The sequence below is a fragment of the Sciurus carolinensis genome, unplaced genomic scaffold (genome assembly GCF_902686445.1).
Source record: "Sciurus carolinensis unplaced genomic scaffold, mSciCar1.2, whole genome shotgun sequence".
NCBI classification, from domain to species: Eukaryota; Metazoa; Chordata; class Mammalia; order Rodentia; family Sciuridae; genus Sciurus; species Sciurus carolinensis.
Genome location: NW_025920302.1, coordinates 131,932 through 157,863, shown reverse-complemented (window position 1 = coordinate 157,863; position 25,932 = coordinate 131,932). Strand labels below are relative to the sequence as shown.

Sequence of the window (25,932 nt, the reverse complement as noted above, 5' to 3'; positions counted from 1 at the left end):
GTAATGATGTTTATTTTATTTTTCCCCTCCCCCCACCCCTCCCACCCCTCTTTTCCCTCTACACAGTCCTTCTTTCCTTCATTCTTACCGCTCTCCTTAGCCTAACTCTAAACCTAACCCTAAACCTAATGCTAGCCCCTCCCACCCCCCATTATATGTCCTCATCCACTTATCAGCGAGATCATTCGTCCTTTAGTTTTTTGAGATTGGCTTATCTCACTTAGCATGATATTCTCCAATTTCGACCATTTGCCTACAAATGCCATAATTTTATCATTCTTCATTGCGGAGTAATATTCCATTGTATAAATATGCCACAGTTTCTTTATCCATTCATCAACTGAAGGGCATCTAGGTTGGTTCCACAATCTGGCTATGGTGAATTGAGCAGCAATGAACATTGATGTGGCTGTATCTCTGTAGTATGCTGATTTTAAGTCCTTTGGGTATAGGCCAAGGAGTGGGATAGCTGGGTCAAATGGTGTTACCATTCCAAGCTTTCTGAGGAATCTCCACACTGCTTTCCAGAGTGGCTGCACTAATTTGCAACCCCACCAGCAATGTATGAGTGTTCCTTTTTCACCACATCCTCGCCAACACCTATTGTTGCTTGTATTCTTGATAATCGCCATTCTAATTGGGGTGAGATGAAATCTTAGGGTAGTTTTGATTTGCATTTCCCTTATTACTAGGGATGTTGAACATTTTTTCATATATCTGTTGATTACTTGTACATCTTCTTCTGTGAAGTGTCTGTTCATTTCCTTAGCCCATTTGTTGATTGGATTATTTGTAGTCTTCGTGTAGAGTTTTTTGAGTTCTTTATAGATTCTGGAAATTAGCGCTCTATCTGAGGTATGGTTGGCAAAGATATTCTCCCACTCTGTAGGCTCTCTCTTCAAATTTCTGATAGTTTCCTTTGCTGAGAGAAAGCTTTTTAGTTTGAATGTATCCCAGTTGTTGATTCTTGCTTTTATTTCTTGTGCTATGGGAGTCCTGTTAAGGAAATCTGATCCTGAGCCAACAAGTTGAAGATTTGGACCTACTTTTTCTTCTATAAGATGCAGGGTCTCTGGTCTGATTCCGAGGTCCTTGATCCATTTTGATTGAGTTTTGTGTAGGGTGAGAGATAGGGGTTTAATTTCATTCTATTGCATATGGTTTTCCAGTTTTCCCAGCACCATTTGTTGAAGAGGCTATCTTTTCTCCATTGAATATTGTTGGAACCTTTGTCTAGTATGAGAAAATTGTATTTATTTGGGTTTGTGTCCATGTCCTCTATTCTGTACCATTGATCTACCTGTCTATTTTGGTACCAATACCATGCCGTTTTTGTTACTATTGCTTTGTAGTAGAGTTGAAGATCTGGTATTGCAATACCCCCTGCTTCGCTCTTGCTACTGAGGATTGCTTTAGCTATTCTAGGTTTTTTATTCTTCCAGATGAATTTCATAATTGCTTGCTCTATTTCTGCAAGGTACATCATTGGGATTTTAATTGGAATTGCATTGAATCTGTATAGCACTTTAGGTAGTATAGCCATTTTGACGATATTAATTCTGCCTATCCAGGAACATGGGAGATCTTTCCATCTTCTAAGGTTTTCTTGAATTTCTTTCTTTAGTGTTCTGTAGTTCTCATTGTAGAGGTCTTTCACCTCTTTTGTGAGATTGATTCCCAAGTATTTTATTTTTTTCGATGCTATTGTGAATGGGGTAGTTTTCCTAATTTCTCTTTCTGAAGATTCATCACTTATGTATAAAAATGCATTGGATTTATGAGCATTGATCTTGTAACCTGCTACTTTACTGAATTCACTTATGAGTTCTAAAAGTTTTCTGGTGGAATTTCCAGGTTCCTCTAAATATATAATCATGTCATCAGCGAACAGGGATAGTTTGAGTTCTTCTTTTCCTATTCGTATCCCTTTAATTTCTTTGGTTTGTCTGATTGCTCTGGCTAGAGTCTCAAGGACGATGTTGAATAGAAGCGGTGAAAGAGGGCATGCCTGCCTTGTTCCAGTTTTTAGGGGGAACGCTTTCAGTTTTTCACCATTTAGAATGATATTAGCCATGGGCTTAGCGTAGATTGCCTTTATAATGTTTAGGAATGTTCCCACTACCCCAATTTTTTCTAGTGTTTTGAGCATGAAGGGATGCTGTATTTTATCAAATGCTTTTTCTGCATCTATTGAAATAATCATGTGATTCTTAACTTTAAGTCTGTTGATATGGTGAATGACATTTATTGATTTCTGAATGTTGAACCAACCTTGCATCCCTGGGATAAAACCCACTTGATCAGTGGTGCACTATCTTTTTAATATATATTTGTATGCGATTTGCTAAAATTTTGTTGAGAATTTTTGCATCGATATTCATTAAGGATATTGGTCTGAAATTTTCTTTCCTCGATGTGTCTCTGTCTGGTTTAGGTATCAGGGTGATATTGGCTTCATAGAACGAGTTTGGTAGGGTTCCCTCCTCTTCTATTTCATGGAATAGTTTGAGAAGTATTGGAATGAGCTCTTCTTTAAATGTTTTGTAGAACTCGGCTGAGAACCCATCTGGTCCTGGACTTTTCTTTGTTGGTAGGCTTTTGATGACCTCTTCTATTTCATTGCTTGAAATTGGTTTATTTAAGTTGTGTATGTCCTCCTCGTTCAGTTTAGGTAGTTCATATGTCTCTAGAAATTTGTTGATGTCTTCGAAGGTTTTCTGTTTTGTTGGAGTATAGATTTTCGAAAATAGCTTCTAATTATGTTTTGTATTTCACTCGTGTCTGTTGTGATGTTTCCTTGTTCATTCCGAATTTTAGTAATTTGAGTTTTCTCCCTCTTTCTCTTTGTTAGTGTGGCTAAGGGTTTATCAATTTTATTTATTTTTTCAAAGAACCAACTATTTATTTTGTTAATTTTTCCAATTGTTTCTTTTGTTTCGATTTCGTTGATTTCGGCTCTGATTTTAACTATTTCCTGTCTTCTACTACTTTTGGTATTGGTCTGCTCTTCTTTTTCTAGTGCTTTGAGCTGTAGTGTTAAGTCGCTTATTTGTTGATTTCTACTTCTTTTTTTGAATGCACCCCATGAAATAAATCTTCCTCTAAGTACTGCTTTCATAGTGTCCCAGAGATTTTGATATGATGTGTCTTTGTTCTCGTTTACTTCTAAGAATTTTTTATTTCCCTCCTGATGTCTTCTGTTTTCCATTCATCATATAATAGTGTATTATTTAGTCTCCAGGTATTGGAGAAGTTTCTGTTTTTTATTCTGTCATTTATTTCTAATTTCAATCCATTATGATCTGATAGAGTACAAGGTAGTATCTCTATCTTCTTGTATTTGATAACAGTAGCTTTGTGGCATAAAATATGGTCTATTTTAGAGAAGGATCCATGTGCTGCTGAGAAGAAAGTGTATTCGTTCTTTGTTGGATGGTATATTCTATATATGTCCGTTAAGTCTAAATTGCTGATTGTGTTGTTGAGATCTATAGTTTCTTTATTCAATTTTTGTTTGGACGATCTATCCAGTGGTGAGAGAGGTGTGTTAAAATCGCCTAGTATTATTGTGTTGTGGTCTATTTGAATTCTGTAATTGAGAAGGATTTGTTTGACGTACGTGGATGAGCCAATGTTCGGGGCATAGATATTTATGATTGTTATGTCTTGCTGATTTATGCTTCCCTTAAGCAGCATGTAATGTCCTTCTTTATCCCTTCTGACTAGTTTTGGTTTGAAGTCCACATTATCTGAGATGAGGATGGATACTCCAGCTTTTTTGCTGTGTCCGTGTGCATGGTATGTTTTTCCCCATCCTTTCACCTTTAGTCTATGGGTGTCTCTTTCTTTGAGATGAGTCTCTTGCAGGCAGCATATTGTTGGATTTTTCTTTTTAATCCAATCTGCCAGTCTATGTCTTTTGATTGATGAATTCAGGCCATTAACATTCAGGGTTATTATTGTGATATGATTTGTATTCCCAGTCAATTGACTCATATTTGTTTTTGACATGATTTGGTTTCTCCTTTATTTGGCTATTCCTTTAGGCTAGCGCCTCCTGTTGCTGATTTGCATCATTGTTTTTCATCTCTTCCTCATGGAATATTTTGCTGAGAATGTTCTGTAATGCTGGCTTTCTTTTTGTAAATTCCTTTAGCTTTTGTTTATCATGGAAGGATCTTATTTCATCGTCAAATTTGAAGGTAAGTTTTGCTGGGTATAAGATTCTTGGTTGGCATCCATTTTCTTTCAGGGCTTGGTATATGTTGTTCCAGGCCCTTCTAGCTTTTAGGGTCCTGATTGAAAAATCTGCTGATATTCTTATTGGTTTCCCTCTGAATGTAATTTGATTCTTTTCTCTCGCGGCCTTTAAAATTCTGTCTTTATTTTGTATGTTAGGTATTTTCATAATAATGTGCCTTGGTGTGGGTCTGTTGTAATTTTGTATGTTTGGAGTTCTATAAGCCTCTTGTACTTGGTTTTCATTTCATTCTTCAGATTTGGGAAATTTTCTGTTATTATTTCATTGAATAGATTGTTCATTCCTTTGGTTTGTTTCTCTAAGCCTTCCTCAATCCCAATAATTCTTAAATTTGGCCTTTTCATGATATCCCATAATTCTTGTAGATTCTGTTCATGATTTCTTACCATCTTTTCTGTTTGGCCAACTTTGCTTTCAAGATTAAATAATTTGTCTTCAATGTCTGAGGTTCTGTCTTCCAGGTGTTCTATCCTATTGGTTATGCTTTCTATGGAGTTTTTAACTTGGTTTATTGTTTCCTTCATTTCAAGTATTTCAGTTTGTTTTTTTTCAGTATCTCTAACTCTTTATTGAAATGATCTCTTGCTTCCCGTATTTGGTCTTTTAACTGTTGATTGGTGCGATCATTTAATGCCTGCTTTTGCTCTTTCATCTCCTCCTTCAATGCCTGCATTTGCTCTTTCATCTCCTCATTAGCTTCCCTGATCGTTTTAATTACGTACATTCTGAACTCCCTTTCTGACATTTCTTCTGCTGTGCTGTCATTGGGTTTTATTGATGTAGTATCTAGGTTTGTTTGGGACATTTTCTTCCCTTGTTTTCTCATATTGGTCAGTTGTCAGTGGGACCCTGAGATATTGCAGTTTTCCGCTACTGGCTTATAGTGTCCCGGTAGATTTCCAGTGTATCACCTCCCAGCCTTCAGTAGCCTGATGTCTTGGAGGAATCTGATAAAGCAGCTCATCTGAAGAAAACTGCCCCTAGCCCCCTACTGTTTCCACGGTTTGGAACTGGCTCTGTGTGGAAATGCTCTCACTGTGGGCCTGCGCCGTGCAGCTGGCCGTGTGGGAGGAGCCCACTGCTGGAGTGTGGAAGGCTACCTTGGGAAGACTCTAGCTGCCCTGCCCAGCTCCAATAAGCCACCTCTATCTGGGCCTGCCACCCGGGCCGAGCTTTACCCAGTGGGCAGACTCACCTGTGGCTCTATTTCAGTCCGAGTCTCTCAATGCCTGCCCTTCTTAACTCCTAGGTTCTGGAGCGACTAGGGGTGCAGTCTCCCTCTAGGCCGCCATCTTGGATCACCCCGTGAAGAGAGCCTGCAGCCAGAGTGGGCAGAGCCGCCTGAAGAGGTCTCTGGCTGCCCTGCCCTAATCCCAGAGGCTGCTTGCTGATCGCGGCTCTCCACTGGTTCGTTGCCGGAGTACACTGCGCTGCAGTGGCTCTGGGACTCGGAGTTTGTTCTGGTCAGAAAGGCTCTCACTAGCGGGCCAGTTCCGTTCCGAGAACCTGGAGAAGCTGGCTGTGTGGGCAGGGCCCACCGCCGGAGTGCGCAGGGCTGCCTGTGGATGTCTCTAGCTGCCCTGCCTGGCTCCGATAAGCCACCTCTATCTGGGCCTGCCACCCAGACCGAGATTTACCCAGTGGGCAGACTCACCCGTGGCTCTATTTCAGTCCAAGTCTCTCAATGCCTCCCCTTCTTAACTCCAGGGTTCTGGAGCGACTGGGGGTGCAGTCTCCCTCTAGGCCGCCATCTTGGATCAAAAAGCTGAACTTTTTCTTTATTTGTTTGATTTTTTTTTGCAATGCTGGGGAATCAAACCCAGGACCTCATGCATGCTAAGGTTCATACTTTACCACTGAGCTCTCTTCCCAGCCCTGAACTTTTATTTCATATGTTCAAGGCCTTTAAAGTGTTACAAATGTATTTGTATTTAATACAGAGGAAAGAGATTGATTTTTTTAAGTGTCACTTAACTAGGTTCTAAAATAAAACAAGTATCTATAAAATACTGAAGTGGTTAATAGGACGAAGTCATAATAATGTGGGCAAAATACATTATTAAAAATTATTTACTTTTGGTGAGATACTCTGAAATATTGGAGCTGTTTATTATTAAATAAAAATCATTAGTTTTTATCTCAAAGTTTAAAAGTTTTCCTGTCTGAAATCTATCATTACCATCAAACTATACCTATATTTATTGTAATCAACATTTATATATAAAGCTCCTTAGAAAAGTTTCAACCCAAATGTCTAATCAACTAAAAGCAGTACAAATCAAATGTAATATAGTGATATGCTGAAATGTTATTCAGGAATAAATAGAAATGCAGTACTAATCCATGTTTTACTATTAAAAAAAACCTGAAATCACTGTTAGGAAGCCAGTCAAAAAGGACCATATATTGCATGATTCCACTAATATAAAATTTTTCATAGTATTCAAGTATGTGGAGATTGAAAGTAGAGTAGTTGTTGCTTGGGATTGGGTTTGGGTGAAAACTGGGGTTTGATGGCTAAGTGCTGCAAGGTTTCTTTGGGAGACTAATGGAAATGCTCAAAAGTTATGCTGATAGACATATAATTCTGTGAATACACTAAAATCCATTGGATTATTTGCTTTAAGTGGGTGAATTATATAGAATATGATTTATATTTCAATAAACCTGTTAATATATTTACAAAATCTTTAGTTTCTATAAAAGATCAAAAATGAAAATATAAACTAAAACATATATGGAGAGCATAGACTGTCTTGTATTTCTTCAAAAGTTATATAAACTCACATACAGTAGGTCCTCATTAAATATTTAATTATAAAAATATAATAAAACCCAGTCAATAAATGGGCTAAGGAAGTGAACAGACTCTTCACAGAAGATATATAATCAATCAACAAATACATGAAAAATGTTGAACATCTCTAGCAATTAGAGAAATGCAAATAAAAACTAAGATTTCATTGCACACTGATCAGAATGGCAATTATCAACAATACAAGCAACAATAAATGTTGGAGAGGATATAGGTAAAGAGGTACACTCATACATTGCTGGTGGGAAGGCAAATTGATACAATCATTATGGAAAGCAGTATGGAGATTCCTTAGAAAACTTGGAATGGAACCACCATCTGACCCAGTTATACCATTCCTGTTTATACCCAGAACTTAAAATCAACATACTACAGTGATGCAACCACATTAATGTTTATAACAGCTTAATTCACAATAGCTGTACTGTGGAACCAACCTAAATGCTCTTCAACAGATGAATAAAGAAAATATTATATTTATGTATATATGTATATAACATTCCATATATATGTGCATAGATATACATATATACAAATATATACATATTCATATGATGAAATATTATTTATCTTTAAAGAAGAATGATATTCTGGCTTTTGCTGATAAATGGATGGAATTAGGAAAGTTAGTTAATATCATGCTAAGTGAAATAAACCAAACCCAAAAGACAAAGACTGAATGCTTTCTCTCATAAGCGGGTGCTAATTCACAATAAAGGGTGTGAGGAATAGGGAAGAATAGTTACTTTATATTAGGTAGAGGTGAGTGAAGGGAGGGGAAGGGGTATGGAGGAAGGAATGGTAGTAGAGTGAAACACATTATTACTGCATGTACATGTATGACTGCATGAGTGAGGTGCTTCTTTAATAAGTATAATCAGAAAAGTGAGAGATTACACTCCACTTATGTATGATCTATCAAAATGTATAAATGCATTCTTATGTACAACTAATTAGAAAAGATAAGAAATTAATAAATTCTGAAAAATTATTAGATGCTGGGTATTACTAAAAGCAAATGTTACATGCTTGATTCATTGTTCAAAATTATATATTACTTGTGCAATATATATTATCCTTGTTAGCCTAAAGTAATTCAAAAATTATTTGGAATACATATCAAATTTGCTGAGCATCAGACTTCTGCCTTCTCAAATGATTTTTGCTAAATTTATTTTGATTCCCTGAACCCTACCCAAATTCTGAAAGGAAAAGATAAATGAAATAGGTCAGAAGTAAACTGGCTCGGAATAAGCATTTTACTATGGTTTGTATGAAAATGTGTGGCTCATGAGGAGAGAACCAACTTGCTATGGTTTGAATATGCTTTGTCCCCTCTAAGATTCATGGTTTCTAATGTAACAATATTGAATGGTGGTGTGGCCATTAGGAAGTGATTTAGTCATGGGGGCACTTCCCTTATGAATGGATTAATGTCTTTTTTTTTTTATTTTTTTTACGTTTACATAGGGTAATGATGTTTATTATATTTTTCCCCTCCCCCCCACCCCTCCCACCCCTCCCACCCCTCCCACCCCTCTTTTCCCTCTACACAGTCCTTCTTTCCTTCATTCTTACTGCTCTCCTTAGCCTAACTCTAAACCTAACCCTAAACCTAATGCTAGCCCGTCCCACCCCCCATTATATGTCCTCATCCGCTTATCAGCGAGATCATTCATCCTTTAGTTTTTTGAGATTGGCTTATCTCACTTAGCATGATATTCTCCAATTTCGACCATTTGCCTACAAATGCCATAATTTTATCATTCTTCATTGCGGAGTAATATTCCATTGTATAAATATGCCACAGTTTCTTTATCCATTCATCAACTGAAGGGCATCTAGGTTGGTTCCACAATCTGGCTATGGTGAATTGAGCAGCAATGAACATTGATGTGGCTGTATCTCTGTAGTATGCTGATTTTAAGTCCTTTGGGTATAGGCCAAGGAATGGGATAGCTGGGTCAAATGGTGTTTCCATTACAAGATTTCTGAGGAATCTCCACACTGCTTTCCAGAGTGGTTGCACTAATTTGCAACCCCACCAGCAATGTATGAGTGTTCCTTTTTCACCACATCCTCGCCAACACCTATTGTTGCTTGTATTCTTGATAATCGCCATTCTAATTGGGGTGAGATGAAATCTTAGGGTAGTTTTGATTTGCATTTCCCTTATTACTAGGGATGTTGAACATTTTTTCATATATCTGGTGATTACTTGTACATCTTCTTCTGTGAAGTGTCTGTTCATTTCCTTAGCCCATTTGTTGATTGGATTATTTGTATTCTTCGTGTAGAGTTTTTTGAGTTCTTATAGATTCTGGAAATTAGCGCTCTATCTGAGGTATGGTTGGCAAAGATATTCTCCCACTCTGTAGGCTCTCTCTTCACATTTCTGATAGTTTCCTTTGCTGAGAGAAAGCTTTTTAGTTTGAATCTATCCCAGTTGTTGATTCTTGCTTTTATTTCTTGTGCTATGGGAGTCCTGTTAAGGAAATCTGATCCTGAGCCAACAAGTTGAAGATTTGGACCTACTTTTTCTTCTATAAGATGCAGGGTCTCTGGTCTGATTCCGAGGTCCTTGATCCATTTTGAATTGAGTTTTGTGTAGGGTGAGAGATAGGGGTTTAGTTTCATTCAATTGCATATAGTTTTCCAGTTTTCCCAGCACCATTTGTTGAAGAGGCTATCTTTTCTCCATTGCATATTGTTGGAACCTTTGTCTGATTAATGTCTTTTTTGATGGAGTGTGTTAATTCCCAGGGGAGTCATCTGAGTTACCTGTCACTCAGGAATGGATTAGCTACCCCAACAGTGGGTTGTTATAAAGCAAGCCTGCCCTTGTTGTATTCTACTTTTAACAGCCTCATCAGCTTTTCCATGATACTATGGTACAACACAAAGGCCCTGACATATGTGGATGCATGGTCTTAGACTCCCAGACTCAGGAACTGTGAGCCAAAATAATCTACTCTTCTTTATAAATCACTGTCTCTGATAGTCTCTAACAGCAATATAAAACAGACCAAGACACAATGCCATTATTTTATCTTTCTACATATAGGATCTTGTATAAGTATAGGAACTTTGGGAACTTTTACTCTGTAAAGTGTACTAAGTCACCAGAAGTCAGAAGCTACTGAATTTAGCTCTATAGAAACATAATCTTAAAAACAGAGTGTGGAGAACAATCATTTTAAATGCTAGAAATGCTGTGGCTGTATATTACTAAATTTCTTGTAAGTTTTGTTAAAAATCTATATTACACCTTTTCTATACTATGTATGTCTCAAAATAAAGCTTTAAATAGGGGCTGAGATATATTTCAGTTGTAGAATGTCTAGTAGTACTAGGTTCAATCCCCTGTACTGCTGTTATGGTTTGGATCTGAAATGTCCCCTAAAGATTACTGAGATAAAGTCTTGGTCCCCAATGCATAGGTGGAAATTTGAGGAACTCAATGGCTCATGAGGGCTCTGACCTCATCAGTGGATTAATTAATTGAGGAATTCATAGCTGTGTGGATTATTTTGAGGAGTGAAAATTGTAGGAGGTGGAATCTGACTGAGGGAGTGGGTCCGTGAGGTGTGGCCCTTGGGGATTTGTCTTGTTCCTTTCCCCTTCTTCTCTGCTTCATAGATGCCATGAGGTAAACAGCTTTCCTCTGCCATGCCCGTTTTACATGATTTTCTGCCTTGACTCAGGCCCAAAGCAATGGAACAATCTGACTATGAACTGAAATGTCTGAAATTATGAGCCAAAATAATTTTTTCCTTTAAGTTTTTTCCCCCAAGGTATTTAGTCATAGTGATAAAAAAGCAAATTGAACTGCAGGCAATAAATAAGTAATAATGAAAAGAAATATAAATGGCTGATAGAAATGGGTGAATGTTCAATTTTCCTAGCAAAGATATATTAATCTAGAGGAGACAAGCTTTTTGGTTATCATAACAAGTAACAGTTAAAAATACATAAATGCATACACACACATACTCAGTACTGGGAACTGTAGCAAACATTTTTAAAAAGATTATATTCTTTTTAACAAAACAGTTCCATTTCCTGAAATTTATCCTAAGGAAATATAGGAACTGAGCACATGTATATCTAAATAGAGGTTCATAAAACATTATTTATATAGTAACAAATCAGAAATAATCTAAATACCTAACTGTAGAATACTGTAAATAATGTCACAGCAATATTGTGAAAAATATTCAGCAATTAATATCATGTTTCAGAAAAATACCTAATCATAAGAAAATATGTTCATCTATTTTAAGAAAAAAAAAGGAGATGGAAATATATAATTTCCAGTAAGAAGTGCAAATAAATACACATGCATTTATAGTCTGTTGGAAAAAAGTCTGTTTTAGAAGTAGTTTCTAAACAATGATCTGGTCCTTTGATCATCTCTGAGTCATCTATTCAAAAAATGTATTGTTATGCTTTGTTGTAAATATTCTCAAAGACTGAATCTATCTCTATCATTCTAAGCTCTCCTCTTTTGCACAGAAGAATAGAAATATTGCAGATACTCTAAAACATGCAATAATAAAATTCTTACATGTGTTCTCTCAGCAGGGATCTGATTTAGATTTTGCCAAAGAAAGATACTTAGTATATTTGAAAGAAAGTTAAGGAAAAAAATCATTATTGTCTTCCAATAAAAATGATATGAGCACAGATAGCAGCTGGGAGGGTAGAAGCACATGCCAAAGTCACCAATTCATGGACAGTAGTTAATACTTTGATCAGATGGTGATGTATTTGGAGGAAGTTTGTCCATGGGTGTTGGAATGGGAACAGATATTCAGTCTCTGCTCTGGTTTCTAATAATCAAGCAGATAAGATAAATCATTTTGTATACATCAGTCATCATCCTCCCCAGTGACCCCTACTCACAAACTAAACTAGAAAAAGAAAAAAAAATGAAGTATCTGTGTTAAAATCAGATAAAACAGACTCTGGGACAAAATGTATTACTCAAGATAAAGAAATTCAATACATAACAATAAAAAAAATTCATTAGGAAGATGTGACAATTTCACATTTGTATGTATATAACATAGGCCAAAGTGTATAAGTAAAGTCTGACAAACAGAAGGGGAGATTGAAAAACACATTGCCAATTTAAACATATCAGAGAACTTTAAAGTATCTATTAGATATCAGTATTTGGTGGATCAAAATGTCTAAAAAGAAAAAAAAAAGGAAGAAAGTCCAAAATATGTATGGAAAGTAACATACAGTACATTGAGTAAGTCTGAGTTAATGAGACATACATAGTATACTGTATTAAATATCAGGAAAGGTAACATGCTTTCAAGGACATATGCAATCTCTATAAAAATTACAGATGTACTACAACATCAATAAAATGTCAACAATGTTCGAATCATAGGTATTCTATAAACATGAACTGTCCAGTATTATAGCCAGTAGCCATAGATTTCCACAGTCTCACTGGCCACATTTTATAAGCTCCATGGCCACATATAGCTATTAGTTACCATATCGAGCAGTGCATGGATATTACTAAACCAAGAGGTGCTGCTGTACAACATATATTATGATTAAAATAAAGTATAAAATTATTAAAAATTTAGAAAAATCCATAATGTATGTTCATCAATAGTACAAGAAATCAGTTTATTTAAAACATTTAAAACTGAGAATAAATCTATATATCAACATATATAAAAGTATATATTAAAAAGAAAGACAATTCAAGTGTAGTATCCAACTTTTTAAATAAAAAGAATAAAAATATAGATTATACCTGAAAGAAAAATTAATAGAACAGCACAGAAATTAAGTAAATAGAAAAGAAGAAAATGAAATTAGACAGTAAAATATACAATATGGAAGACACATTAAAAAATTAAACACACTTTAGACCAAAAAATGAGAGCATACTTAGGTAAATGTTGACAAGTTGTTGAAATGGTCTGATTAGAAGAAAACTGTAATTTTGGTAATCTTACATAAACTCATATAGAAGATAGAAAAAAGAAAAAAAAGAAATACCCCCTACATATTTTATACTTAGTATAATCTTGATAATGAATTTAACAAAGAAAGTGCAAGAAAGAAAACATATTTATAAACCTGCTTGTAATATCTTAGTCAAAAGATTGGCAATTATAGCAATGTATTTAAAAATAATGTAGCATAACTATCCTGGGTTTATTTAAGTATGCAAGATCACATCAACTTAGAAGATCTACCAATGCAACTAAAATATGAACAAATTAAAGGAAAACTATTATTTCAATAATGCAGAAAATATTTGTTAAAATCATAAATTAAAATTCAATATATAGTGATTAAAACTATTATTTGGAAATAAAGAACAGTCTGTGTAAAATATGAAAAGTCTGGGAGAGTTCTGGGAAGACATCTGGAGACTTCTGAAAGCATACAACTTTCAGGGTTAAGCTTGGGAATTTAATTTCAATTTCAGCCCTTAGTTTAGTAACATCTCCCCATCTCTCACCCCATTGCCCTATTATAGGCGGTCATACAGGTTCTGCTGTTGCAATTTTCACACAGGTTAGGATGATCAGAGTGGGAAATAAACCTTAAATGACTAGTTTGCACATCAGACTGATCCTTGACATGAAAAGATCCTCTAGCAATTAATACAAAAACAAACTAAAAAATAACAAGCCCTAGGGAGGAAGACAATCCAAATTTCAGAGGTTTATCCCATTATTAGTTTCAAATATCAAGTTTTCACCAAATCACAAAGCATACAAAGAAAGAAGAAAGTATGGCCCATTCAAAAGAAAAATAAAAAGAAAGCATCCCAAATAATGACAAGATAACAGATCTACAAGATTTTACTTTAAAACATTGTCCTAGTGTACTCAAACAGAGGAAGATATGCAGAAAACCAAGAAAATGATGTATGAATAAAATGGAAATTTCAATAATGAGTAGAAGAAACCAAAAATTCTAGAACTGAAAAATACAGTAACTAAAATGAAAAAAAAAGTTATGAGAGAAATTTGAAGGAATATTTGAGCAGGGAAAAGAAAGAATCAGCAATACTGAAGTTAGGAAAATTAGAATTATTGAGTCTGAGGTACAGGAATCAAAAAAATATTGAAGAAAAGTGAACAGACCCTAAAGGAATACTGGCAGGTGAACCAACAAGTACGAATAAGAGTTCCAAATGAAGAGAAAGGAGTAGAGAGCTGATGTGAAGAATAATGACTGAAAATATCCCATGTTTTGTGAAAGATACAAATATAATTATCCAGGAAGTTCAACAAACTAGGGATAAACTCTATGAGACAAATAATTAAACTGTCGGATACCAAAGAAAAAGAGAATTTTTTAAAACCACAAGGTAGAAATGACTCACTTAACATAAGGAATTGGCAATAATTTTAATAATATTAACTCCAATTCTTGTTTTCCACATGGCTTAAGTGACTAGTGTATTTAAAAAGCAGTTATTAGTCTCAAAGCTAATATTATTATCTCTGGTTTGTAACTCCACATTCTGTTCTCTACTTATTTAAGAGACATGAATTTTCTTTTTTTTAGGCTTTGATGTTTTATTAGAACAAATTTTCAAAAAAGTGATTTTTAGTTAATTAATTTAATGTGTGTGGGGACATGTAATCCACTTGATCCCAAGTAAGAAAACCATTAAACCTATTCAGATATTTTCAATATTCAGTTTATGTACCAAAAAGAAAAAAAAAAAAAAAACTTTTGTTTCACATTCATAAAATTCCCAATTTTGGAAATGGTAAGCAAACCCTCCCTTACAATTCCTTTATTAAATAAACAAAGAGCTTCAAACACAATTTACTTTGCTTTAAGCTTGATGTGTAATCCAATAAGACTGAAAACTAAACATTCCAAGTCCTATACCAAATAGTAAAATACTCGAAGGCCTTCAGGATTCTTTGATTTACATCATTAAGAGAACCTGCTTTTCATGTGGTAAAAGAAATGTGTTCATCTCTAATTACAATTTCAAGTTTCTGTTATGCAACCCTGTCCAAGGGAGGCCACAGGGCATCATCTTACTTCATAATGTCACTGTCATCAATAATTCTCTTCAGTTCTTTTATTATCCTCTTATGTACATATGCCTCTTTCCTGATCATGGCATCATTTTTGCAGTTGCTGTTATTGCCATATCTAAGCTTTCCATCCAACCTGAGCTCAAACTCTAGAAACTTGTGTCCAAACTTGGCCTTGTGCCCTACATAGTAGCAAGAGTAAAGATCACTAGCCATACATATTTTTTGACTCCTGGCAGCTTGCTGAATGCTTCTGCATTTTCAAAATGATTTTTAGTTTATGATTTTGAACATGTAGTATAATTGTTTGTAATAACACAGATATACAATTGTGTGACAATAATAACCAAAGCAGGTGTGTCAAAAATGTAAAGGATCAGAGTTTTTGTATATGATTGAAGTTAAACTGCCATAAATTTAAATTTGTGTTACAACTTTAGAAAGCTAAAAGCAATTTCCTTGATCACTACAAAAAAACAGTTATAAATTATGCCAAAAATTAAATAACAATCTAAAGATTATGCTACAGAAATCCACTAATCACAAAGTAAATAATACAGGAAATGAGGACTCAATAAAAGTCATAAGGAATATAGAAAACAAATGACAAAATGAAGAAGTAAGTCTTCCTTACCATAAATCACTTCAAATGTAAATGTATTAAATTCCCCAATCAAAAGACAGAGATTGTCAGAATGGAAAAAAATGAGACAAAAAGGGGGAAAAATGATTGAATTATGTGCTGTTCACAAGAGACTCACTTTAGATCCAAAGACACAAAATGAAAGCAAACGTGTGGAAAAAGATATTCCATGCACCACATGGTCCCCAACAGAGAGCAGGACTGGCTGTACTGTTGAACAAATTCTTTATTCCAGTGGTGGGGATCAAACCTAGGGCCCCACATATGCTAGGCAAGTGTTTTACCCTCTAGGCAAAACAGACTTGAAGTCAAGTGTTTCAAGAGACAAAAGAAGGACATTTTAATATTTTATTTTAATAAAAATGTAGTATTTCTGAACATAGCAAGAATATGTAACAATTATAAACCTCTGGATAACTTAAAGCAGGCAATCAAAATATACACATCATAAATTGACAGAATAGAAAAGAGAAATAGACAGTTCTACAAAAGTAGTTGAAGATATCAATACCCTAAACTCAATGGATAGAAAAACAGGATAGGGGTTAAGCAAGAAAACAGAGGACATAAACAATACAGTGTACCAACTAGATCTAACAGAATTATACAGACACTCTATCCAACAATATGTTATACATTCTTCGTAAGAACTCATGAGACATTCTCCAGCATGGGCCATATATTATGCCGCATATTAAATCTTAGTGCATTGAAAAGACAGAAATAATACCAACTATATTCTTCACCCAAAGCATGACAAAGTTCCAAACAGATAACAAAAGCTGGGGATGTAGCACAGAGGTAGAGTGCTGGTTTAGCATGTGCAAGGCACTGGGTTTGATCCCCAGCACAAAAAAAAAAAAAAGAAAAATAGGAAGAAAGAGGAGATGAAGAAGAGGAAGAAGGAAAAATTAAGAAATTAGAAACTGAAGCAAAACTAAAAAATTCACAAATTTATGTCAATTAACAACTCTCAACAAACCAAACAACAAAAACAACATGAAAAATCATCGTGAACTTTGAAAATTAGATACAAGTAAAACCAGTATGAGTGTTAGCATTCACTTGTTAAAGAGAACTTTTACTTTTGATTTTTTTGTGATGGTAACACACAATAAAGGTCAGGGAGGGGAAGAATAGAGGTTCAGTGGATTAGACAAAGAGGAATGAAAGGAAGGGAAGGGGTTTGGGAATAGGAAAGATAGTAGAATAAATCTAACATGACTTTCCTATGTTCACATATGAATACACCACCAGGAAACTCTACATTATGTATAACTACAAGAATGGGATACTTATTAGAATAAGTTATATCCCATGTATGTATACTATGTCAGAATACTCTTGGTCATGTATATCTAAAAAGAACAAATGAAAAATAAAAAAAAAGCACAATGAGATGCCATTTCATACCCATTCATATAACTTTTTAAAATAAGTGTTGTCAAGAATGTTGAAAATTTGGAACTTAAGAGCATGTTCAGTAAGAACATAAAATGGTACATCTGCTGTGAAATACAATGTAACAGTTTCTTAAAAATTAAAGATTGATTTACCATGGACCAGCAATTGTGCTTCTAGGCATATTACTAAAAGCAGTCTCAGAGATATTTGTGCACCCATTTCACAAAAGCATTCTTCACAATAGCTAAAATGTGAAAGGAAACCAGGTATCCATCAACAGATGAATGGAGAGGCAAAGTGTGATGCATACATAAAATGGAATGTTATTCAGATTTTGAAGGAAAGTAAGTTCTGATGTATGCTCCAACATGGATGAATCTTGAGGGCAATGTTTCAAGGGAATAAGTAAATCTCAAATAAAAATAGTGTGTTATTCCACTTCTGTGAACTTCCTAGAGGAGTCAATCATAGAGAAATGAAATAGAATGCTGGTTAATATGTGCTGGGGGAAGAAAGTTTGGGGAGTTATTGTTTAGTGTGTACAGAGTTTTAGATTTGCAACAAGAACAATTCAAGAGGAGGATGGTGTTGATGGATACATAAAATGTGAATGTACTTAATATCACTATACTGTACACTTAAAAGCATTAAAACAATAAAATTCATTTTATTTGCTTTTGACCACAATAAAAATATTGACAATACTCAAGTGCAAAACAGTAAAACCAGATAAAAGAATATATTATAGTTTTGGAATAGGGAAGGACTTCTTTTTTATTTCTTTTTAAAACTTTTATTTTTACAGACTGTATTTTGATTCATTTTACACAAATGGGGTATAACATTTCATTTCTCTGGTTGTACACAATGTAGATTCACACCATTCATGTAATCATACATATGCATAGGGTCAAAATGACTATCTCAGTCCACTATCTTTCCTTCCTCTACCCTGTCCCACCCCATTTTCCTGTACACAAGCCAGAGTTCCTCCATTCCTCTCTTACCCCCCCATGAACCCCCTCCTTATATATCACATCCACTTATCAGATAAAACATCAGGCCTTTGGTTTTTTGAGATTGACTTATTTCACATAGTATCATATTCTCCAAGTCCATCCATTTACGTCAAATGCCAAAATTTTATTCTTCTTTATGGCTGAGTAATACTCCATTGTGTATATATACCACGGTTTTTTTACCAATTCATCAAATGAAGGGCATCTAGCTTAGTTCTACAATCTAGCTATTGTGAATTCAGCAACTGTGAACATTGATTGATTGCTGATTTTAAGTCCTTTGGGTATAAACCGAGGAATGGGATAGCTGGGTCAAATGGTGGGTACATTGAAAGTTTTCTGAGGAATCTCCATACTGCTTCCCAGAGTGGCTGCACCAATTTGAAACTCCACCAGCAATTTATGAGTGTGCATTTTTAGAGGAAGATTTCCTAAAATACAAAAAAGAATTCATAAGGGAAATATTGATTACATTTAAATATTAGGTATTTGTTTATTAAAATATATCACACAGAGAAAAGTCATGTCACAAAATGGCAAAAGAGGCCTGCACTACATTCAACAAAGCACTTATATCCAAAAAAATTTAAAGAACTCATGCAAAACAAGTAGAGAAGTATAAGCCAATTTTAAAGGTAAAGGGCAACAGTATAGAGTAGGAAATATGAATGACCCATAAATAAATGAACATATCTCACATCTAAGGTGCAATCAGTGAAAGGCAAATTGAAACCACAATGAGGTCTCATGACACAAACTACAACACCAAGTGTGGGTGAGGATGTGGAGTGTACAAGATATGTTTGGAGAAAATGCTTCCTCCAGAGTCTGCTGACATTAAGTTCTTGAAAGTATAAAACCAGCATGTTACTTAGGGATGCATATTTACTTATAGTAAAATGATAAAAATGATAAGGCAGTGAGAGCACCAAATTTCTTAATGTGTCTACATTTGGAAGGGTGAGGCAAGGTTGTTATGGAAGGTCACAAAGAGAGGAAAGTTATTGATAATGCTCTATTTATTCAGCTGCAGAGTTGGGAGCATTATTACTCTTTTTAAATGGAACATGACTATTTTATATGTTCTTTTGTATATAGATATGGTTCATAAGCATTTTTATGTAAAAGAAGAAAATCCTCCAAAACTAAAAACTTTTTTACCTTTTTCCCAACGATCCCAGGTATTAGTTTATTCTAGTTTGGTTCTAAAACTAATAAAGTTTGCAGAGTTTGAGAATGTAGCCTAGATATAATCCAGGAGTCACCAAGACAAAGTATAAGCAGGTTTGGATTACACACACAAACCCATACACTCACTCACACAACACACATAAAAAATGCTTTAAAAAAGAAGATTCAGGGAAGAAAAATTTAATGAGAAAAATGTGGGAGGGAGATCCACAGTCAATGTCACACATATACTATTTTTGCATAGTAAGTATAGGACCTGGTAGAAATTCCATTTTGTTTTAGGGAAATAAGGTATTAAGAAACTTAGATTAGAAGAAAGAACATTAAATAACCTAATTTAAAAAAAAAAAAAAACAGAACATAGTCAAGTAGGAAAAAGAGACAATCAAGAATTAAGTTTAGGGGCTGGGGATATAGCTCAGTTGGTAGAGTGCTTGCCTCTCAAGTACAAGGCCCTGGATTCAATACCCAGCACCACACACACACACACAAAAAAAAAAAAAAAAAAAGAAAAAAAAAAAAAAGAGGTAAATATATTATTCTCCAGATTGTTTTTAACCTCTCTTTAGGAAACCCCCAGAAACCAGAAACCTAAAATTTAATTCCTCAAATGCCTTTTGTTGTGAATCTAAGTTAAGTATGTCTTTTTCTTTAAAGCAAACAAAGCTGACATTTTTAGTGAAAAAATTCTTCTGAAGAAATAATGCACCATTTGTTTCTGTAAATTGTAGTAAACTCAAATTCCCATGTGGTATCCCATGTTGTTACCAACTTTAATTAACAGAAAGAAATAAAAAAGTATGTGTTTCTGTTTTGTTTCTGGTAGTAAGCTCTTGTACAGCCTTTAAAGACTGCCTTCTGGGCTACTGCTTCTGATACTCATCTGTCCCATTTATTTCCCACTTTAGCACATTCTTTGCCTACTTTTCTAGTCCAGAGTAATAAAGTTTATAGAGCATTAATTTTTTAAACCAGCTTAAACCTAAATTGGCTTGTGATGACACCTTTTGTTATGTTATTCTAATTTTCTGCTCTCATTATGTGGATGCTGGAAGCAGCTGATTCTGAATTTAAATTCTAGATATAAATTGTGGTACCTCTGGCAAATTCTTTATGCTCTCTGAATCTCAGGTTCCTAATACATTAAAACAAGAATAAAATACCTACATTTGAAAAGTTGACTATTAAATGTGTAAAGATGTACAGACTTCTTTTTTTTTTCAGACTTCTTAAAAGTAGATTTAGGTACAGGTGGTGAGATCTTGGTTATATTCCCAGAACTGCTTCCTGGTGTATCTCTGAGTGTGATTCTAAACACCACCCCCAATCTATGGTGGACAGCAGAGATATTTTTCTGCTTTCTAGCTCCATGATCCTGGAAAGACCTAACAGGTCTCTGGCCACTCATTAAAAATAATGCCTTTTCCATGGTCCTACAAGATCTTTGTCTGAATTTTAACTCTCCTGTACAGATCCTTCAGATATCTTGTTTGCTCTTTTCTAGGGAAAAACACTATTTTACAATATTGGATTGTCTGTTAACTCCCTACCTTTTTCTTTAAAACTTTTGAAAATCATTTCCTTATCAACAATAATAAGGACAGTTTGCCATCATCTTTCTTAAACTATCCTGTTTTCTCATCAGAGACTGGTGGCTTGTATGAGGGTCTGTTTTCTCTATTAGCCTAAGAGCACAATACATTCTTTATAAAAATATTCCACAGTATCATGTTATAGAAAATACATTAGGGTGGTAAATCCCTAGATTCTAACCTCAATCCTCACACTTGCTATATATATGACTTTCATCAAGTCACTTATCCTACTTAAAACTTAGATTTTTTTCACAATAAAAGGAATAATATGTGCTAAGATTATATTAGTAATTAAGAGACTAAGAACAAATGCAATCATGCAGGAGAAAGTGTCTTAACAACTATAGTTCTATGCTATGTAGAGAGTATTACAAATTCCATAAAGAGGCAGAATGGAATAGTTATAAAGACAAAAGAATCTGAACTCCAACTGACAAATGCATTCTTGGCTTTCTCAATTACAAACTCTACTTTTGGTGTGTAAAATGAGTGTTAGAGTACTTATTTCCATAAAATAGCTCAGTGACAGCTTCTGTTGCTCTATTTAAACAATGATTGTAAGTTAGGCATTTTACTAAGTGCTGGTAATAAAATGGAATTAGGATAGACCTGGCTAACATCTTTGCTAAAATTTCTAACTCCTTCTCCATATTCTAAATTTTCCAAATCATTTTTGCCATCCATATTCAAAGCAAATAAAATTCAAAGTAGTAAATCTTTTGCATAAAATATCAAGATAAGACTCCACAATTTCACTATTTCTTTTCTGTGAAAACCTCCAGTGAGCACACAGTAGCTGACATTTCTTTTCCTAATCTGTCATTTGAGCTGAAATTGCCCCAATGACTACTGAGTAAACCAAAGTATGCTTCCACCAACATAAGTGAGCTAAGATAATATCTCTCAAATAAAATTCAGAGACCATCTGCTTCTCAAGCACCTATGATGTTAACTTAAAGACAGATTCCTGGGACCTAGAGTATAGATTTATAGATTCAAAATCTCTGTTTGCAAGATGTGTGAATCTGCATTTCTAAGAAGGCTCCAATGTGATTTTTATATCAAGTCCAATTTAAGAATCACATTCCCAAGAGAAAAGGAAAATCTAGGAAAAAAATTCCACTATGTAAGAACATTGTAACTAAATACTGAAGAATAATGTTTCAAAACTTTACAAACAAGAAAGATGTTAATCCTTAGAAGAATTTCATGTACCTGTCTCTTAAAAGGGTGGAATTGATGAAATCAAGACCATAACTGGGGCGTTTCAAGATGGCGGACTAGAGGGTGGCTGCATTTAATGTTGCTCCAGGACTCAGGATTCAAGAAGAGGAGATATTGAGAGACTTGGGGCCAACTCAAAGCCACCAGGTGAGTCTCTCCCATTGGGGAGGCATCCCAGATGGGGCGGTAGTCCTGGAACACAGGGAACTTTGTGAAGTAGAGTTGCCCAATGAGACATCCCTCCCCCCACTGGAGCAGTGAACTCAGACAACTGGGAGCATTGTACAGGAGGCCCCTCAGCACAGCACTTGGACTCGAGCAACACCCCAGGGCTCCAGCAGCTGCCCAGAGGAGGAGCCATGCAGCGAGCTGTTTGGACTCAGAGCCACGTCTCCTGAACACCAGGAGGTTACCCAGAGAAGGAGGAAGAGCATGGCAGGTTGCTTGAACTCGGAGCAGCCGCACCAGAGCTCCGGGCTGTTGCCCAGAGGAGGAAGTGTGCAGTGAGCTGTTTGGACTCAGAGCAACCACTCTGAACACCTGGGGACTGCCTGGAGGAGGAGGAGGAGTGTGTCAGGTCGCTTGGACTCGGAGTAACTGCATCAGGGCTACAGGCGGCTGCCCAAAGAAGGAGTTGGGTGGCCAGCTATTTGGACTCAGAGCGACCGCTCCTGAACACCAGGGGGCTGTTTGGGGGAGGAGGAGGAATGTGGTGGGTCGCTTGGACTCGGAGTGACTGCACCAGGGCTACGGGCATCTGCCCAGAGGAGGAGCCACATGGAGAGTTGTTTGGACTCAGAGTGACTGCTCCTGATCACTGTGGGCTGCCCAGAGGAGGAGAAGGAGTGCGGCAGGTCACTTGGTCTCCAAGCAGCCGCACCAGAGCTCCAGGCGGGTGCCCAGAGTAGGAGGCGTGCGGTGGGTCACTTGGACTCAGAGCGACCACTCCTCACACCCGGGGCACTGCCTGGAGGAGGCGGAGGAGTGCGGCAGGTTGCTTGGTCTCTGAGTGGCCGTACCAGAGCTCCAGGTGGCTGCCCGGAGGAGGAGGTGTGCAGCGGGTGACTTGGACTCAGAGCAACCACTCCTGAACACCCAAGGGGCTTCCCAGAGGTGGAGGAGGAGCGTGGTGGGTCACTTGGACTTGGAGTGACTACACCAGGGCTATGGGCAGTTGTCGGGAGGAGGAGGTGCACAGTGAGTTGCCTGAACTCCTAGCGACTGCACCAAGACACTGGGTGACTGACCAGAGGAAGAGGAGTGCAGCAGGGTCGCTGGAACTCAGAGTGACTGTATGGGGCTCCAGGAGGCTGCTCAGAGGAGGGGCTGCATAGCCAGGCAATTAGGTGCAGAGCAGGGTCCCAGGACTTAGGCAGTTTCTTGGTGGAAGAGTCCCACAGAGACAAGCTGAGGGGTGGAGCAAAGGTACCAGGACTGCAGGCAGATTCTCTGAGGAGAGGCAGCCTAAAGAGACTTGTCTGCAAAGGGTGAGGCTCCCAGGGCCAGGAGGTAGGTCCAGGCCCCTGGGAATGTTGCAGAGGAAGGCAGCCAAGTCCAGTAGTTGTGGATTGAGGGGAACCTGTAGGAAGGGAACTGACCAGTGAGACCTCCCCACTGGGTGAGTATTCCCTGTCGGGTGAGGTTTTCCCACAAGGATGGTAAAACCAGAGACACAGGCCCAAACAGGCTTTCCCTCTGCCTGTGGCCTAGTTACCCTTTGGATGATCACTGATCAACACGTGGATTCACCTCTGCCAACTAGCAGGGAATATACCCCACCTGAAGGTAAAAATCCCTACAGAGGCAACTTCCTTGTGGACCACTGCATTATCAACTTCCTACAAGACTTCAGGCTACTGAAGGCTAAGAGGACACATACTAGAAATCTTCAGGGACATTGTAAGTCAATAAAGGAAATCTGTATTATCTCAGAGTCCCACTGACATCTGAACAATATGAGAAAAAAGGGAAGAAAATGCCCCAAACAAATCTAGATGTTACATTAATAAAATCCAATGACAACATGGCAGAAGAAATGACAGAAAGGGAGTTGAGAATGTACATAATTAAAATGATCAGGGAAGCAAACAATGAGATGAAAGAGCAAATTCAGGCATTGAATGATCACACCAATTGACAGTTAGAAGAGCAAATACAGGAAGCAAAAGATCATTTCAATAAAGAGTTAAAGATATTGGGAAAAAAAAACAAACAGAAATCCTTGAAATGAAGGAAACAATAAACCAAATTAAGAACTCCATAGAAAGTACAATCAATAGGATAGAACACATGAAAGATAGAACCTCAAATATTGAAGACAAAACACTTAACCTTGAAAGCAAAGTTGACCAAAAAGAGAAGATGGTAAGAAATCATGAACAGAATCTCCAAGAACTATGGGATATCATGAAAAGGCCAAATTTAAGGATTATTGGGATTGAGGAAGGCTTAGAGAAACAAACCAAAGGAAACAATCAATTCAATGAAATAATATCAGAAAATTTCCGAAATCTGAAGAATGAATTGGAAAATCAAGTTCAAGAGGCTTATAGGACTCCAAATACACAAAATTACAACAAACCCACACCAAGGCACATTATAAAGAAAATATCTAACATACAAAATAAAGACAGAATTTTAAAGGTTGTGAGAGAAAAGAACCAAATTATATTCAGGGGGAAACCAATACAGATATCAGCAGATTTTTCAATCCAGAACCTAAAAGATAAAAGTGCCTGGAACAACAATATTCAAGCCCTGAAAGAAAATGGATGCCAAGCAAGAATCTTATACCCAGCAAAACTTACCTTCAAATTTGATGATGAAATAAAATCCTTCAGTGATAAACAAAAGCTAAAATAATTTACAAAAAGAAAGCCAGCATTACAAAACATTTTCAGTAAAATATTCCATGAGGAAGAGATGAAAAACAAAGAAGCAGAACAGCAAAGGGAGGAATTATCCTAAAGGAATTGTTAAATACAGGAGGAACCAAGAAACCATAGATCTCTCTAACAAAATCAATAATTTAGACTTAACAGACATTTATAGAATATACCATCCAACCAACAGCGAATACACTTTCTTCTCAGCAGCACATGGATCCTTCTCTAAAATAGACCATATATTATGCCACAAAGCTAATGTTAGCAAATACAAGAAGATAGAGACACTACTTGTGTTCTATCAGATAATAATGGACTGAAATTAGGAATAAATGAAATAGTAAATAATGGAAACTAATCCAACAACTGAAGATTAAACAATATGCTATTATATGATGAATGGATAACAGAAGATATTAGGAAGGAAATTTAAAAATTCTTAGAGGTAAATGAGAACAAAGAAACATCATATCAAAATCTCTGGGACACTATGAAAGTAGTACTTAGAGGAAAATTTATTTCATGGAGCACAATCAATAAAAGAAGTAAAACTCAACAAATAAATGACTTACCACTACAGCTCAAAGCCCTAGAAAAAGAAGAAAAGACCAACACCAAAAGTAGTAGAAAACAGGAAATAGTTAAACTCAGAGCTGAAATCAAGGAAATTGAAACAAAAGAAAAATACAAAAAATTGACAAAATAAATAGTTGGTTCTTCAGAAAAATAAACAAAATTGATAAACCATTAGCCACACAAACAAAGAGAAGATGAGAGAAAAACCAAATGACTACAATTCAGAATGAACAAGGAAATATCACAACAGTCATGAGTGAAATACAAAACATAA

General features: G+C 36.1%; 1 pseudogene; it reads right to left on the bottom strand.

The window, feature by feature from the left end:
• Window positions 1-14,900: 14,900 nt before the first annotated feature.
• Window positions 14,901-15,337, bottom strand: LOC124975538 (protein mago nashi homolog; annotated as a pseudogene).
• Between the last annotated feature and the right edge of the window lie 10,595 nt (window positions 15,338-25,932).